A 3,156-nucleotide genomic window follows, 5' to 3' on the forward strand; every position below is an offset into this window, starting at 1 on the left:
AATAAACTCTCAGTCTCTATCCATCATAATGCTGTTGAACTTGATCGAATGCAGTCTGGTTGCTGTGGTAATGGATGACATCCAACTATCAGCCACACCCCCAACATGAGTGGTTAGACAGGAAGTAACGCTGGCTTTAAACCAAAGTGGGCGAGATCTACACGTCCTGAGCTGAAGAGCAGGATTGAGATCAGGACCGGTCCACAGAGTCAGAGGCTTCTGGACTTCAGACTTGGACCAGGATCTTCAGATCAAACTACAGAGTTCAGACAGGCGTCTGTGTTGCGCGAGGCTTTGTAGTTCCTGGCCATCTTAAATGGGACTAATCTGAAATGACATACAGTATGGGTAAATCACGACATTTCCAACAGAGACATGTGGCATCTGTAACAAATGTCTGGTCTCCCGTCACTGCAGCTGAACTCACTGAGGACATTTTACTGTGGAAGTTCAGTCAAGAGTCTAACAACACAGACACACAGTCAGCATGCAGGATCAATGTGTTCCTTCTAATCTTGGTCAAACAAATAGACGATGATGTCTGCATGCGGTGTATTTCCATCAGGTAACTGCAGTCTGTGCAGCTGTTTCCCTCTCAGGGCTCATAATCCTGGAGCATCTATAGGGAGGAAGGCATGTGACATTCTCACTGTGACATGTTGTGTAGGAGGTCATGGATGGATGGGCCAACAAAACACATCGCTCCCCAAACTTAACTAACATTTATGACCCAAACAACGGGGCTGTCACACGTCAGGATAACAGTATCCTGACTCAGGATAAATAGATCTAAACTCAATATAAGCACCATTTGTTGTAAAGTCATTAGAGGCAGCAAGGCAGCTAGATTCTCAACATCATGCAATCATGTGATCTAGTAAATCCAATTGGCAGTTTTCAGGCTCAGCAGTGGTGGCTCAACACACAAGGGCTGAATTAATCTGCGTTCTAAGAAGAATTACTGGCAGCTGGAACATGAATCTGCTGTTTAGACCTGAATGCAGCCCAGATCCTCAGTCCTGCTCCCAGTTTGCCCAGTGGCCACTTGCAGTATTACAGTGAAAAATTCACCTGAGACCAACAAGTATTTCTGCCACAGAGCAGAGACGGCTGTAAAACTGTCGACATGACACCTCAAACTGCAAACAAACTTTCCTCGCGCTGAGAGAAGCCATCACAATGTAAAGTCTGTGGGCCAAACAGGAAACACATTGACTGTACATGTTCAGTGGCCCGCATAACGAGGACGTAAACCCAGAAGATGGAAACGTTTTCAGGTACATGCACAGACGAGGGAAGAGGAGGTGCTGAGGGGGCTGCGTCCTCTAAAGCAATGCATTTAAAACACATCAGCTGGTAGAAAAAGGTGTGAAGCAGACTGGCAGCACAGGAAAAGACAGAGACACTCATGTGTATGAGCCAGAACATAATGTGAATCTACAGTCCTCTGGTTTATCTGACAGTATGACCTGCTGGAGTGTGTCATCGTGATGGAGGCAGAGGACTAAATTCTGCTGAGCGTACTGAATTATTAGTCGGACATTTGACCTTAATGCAGCTGTTGAGTGGGATTATTTTTTGTATTCATCCTTTATTTTAGCAGTTCAGCCACTAGCTCCTTCTTACTTGACGTCAGCAGCATCAGTGCTGAAGGCAGCCTGCCTATCGCTGTCCTTCACCTCCAGTCTTGAGATCTAGTTGTACGTCTGAGGTTGTTGGTTGACAAAAGATAATTCAGAAACTTTCCAATCAGCATGTCATAAATATAAAGTATACTGTGTTGCTTCCTCTGCTGAGTCAGAGACGACCCACCAGCAGTTCTATACAGAACACAGGGATGTGTTTGAAACCCGGCACCAGTGATAGACATCATCCAGTGGCTTCAAGACTGAGACTGGTACATCAGAATAAAGCGTGTTTCCATAGTCCAGTACTGGCAATATTGTTGCCTGTCTTCTTTCTGTTGAGCATAGTTACAGCTAGATTCCACCTGATACGTGTCGAGTCTGGTCTGGTCTGGTCTGGTCTGGATCCGCTCCGTCATGGCTGCGTTACGTACACACTCCGACACTGTGCTTCTGTTTGTGCTGGATGCCATGCAGGGCATGACACAGACAGGAAGTCACACACTGAAACAACCATATAACATCCGGTTAATAAAAAAAAAAAAAAAAAAAACTTTTGTTGACGCCAGCAAAAAAACGGGTGATTGGGACCTGCAGCATCATTTGTGCTCACAGAGATATTTCCTGCTGCTATGAAATGGCAATTAAAACTATTATCTATTTCTTGATTGTCAAAAACAAAAATTGTCATTAGCGGGCGAGATGTACTGGGGGAAAGATGGAGCAGGAGTGATTTTTAATGAGTTCACCATTTTCCAAAAATGTTGTGGGGTTGTGTTCAGCATCAGTTAATGAAGTATTAAAATAATATTCAGTTGTTTAAAGTGCTGCCAATCACTGGCTGATTGTGCCTCCTGATCATCTGATGACGGCCTCCTGCAGCATCTTGCTGCGGCAGTATGTGTACTCACTTCTCTCTCTGGTGGTCACCAGCGGTGTTCTGCTACTGCTTTAGGTACCAGAGTGCACATGAAACACACATGAACATGCACATGTGATGCACACCAACATGCAAAACTGTTACAAAAAACGAAAACATGGTTGCGGTCTTCAGTCTTACTAGTTAACTGTAGCAAGCTATAAACGAGGTGGTGGATTCATTCACACAATACAAAAAACTACCAGCATGTTTTAAAGTGGAATCATTTCTTGCTTGCAGATTAGGTGATTACGTATAGTGACTTTTAGGACAACCAGCAGTGACTTTCATCACTGAGGAGTTGGCAGCAGTGAGATGCAGCAGCACACATTCACCTCAGTGCCAGTTGCTGCCTGGTGTCTTGTGGCCAGTGTACAAGCTGTTCTGGCTGTTTGAGGTAAATAAACCGTAAAACTGTCAAACTCATGGAAGTAACATCAGCTGAAACCTGCTAATGTTAATATGTGAATGTTATGCTCTTAAAAAGGGGGAACAGTAATGAGAGAGGAATGAGGAAAACACTCACTCACTCGTCTGTATTGAGTTACATTTAAAATCGTTCTTCCCAGTATGAAAATACCATCAGGACCATTACAAATGCACCTTTTTAAC

Source organism: Acanthopagrus latus, chromosome 4 (genome assembly GCF_904848185.1).
Source record: "Acanthopagrus latus isolate v.2019 chromosome 4, fAcaLat1.1, whole genome shotgun sequence".
NCBI classification, from domain to species: domain Eukaryota; kingdom Metazoa; phylum Chordata; class Actinopteri; order Spariformes; family Sparidae; genus Acanthopagrus; species Acanthopagrus latus.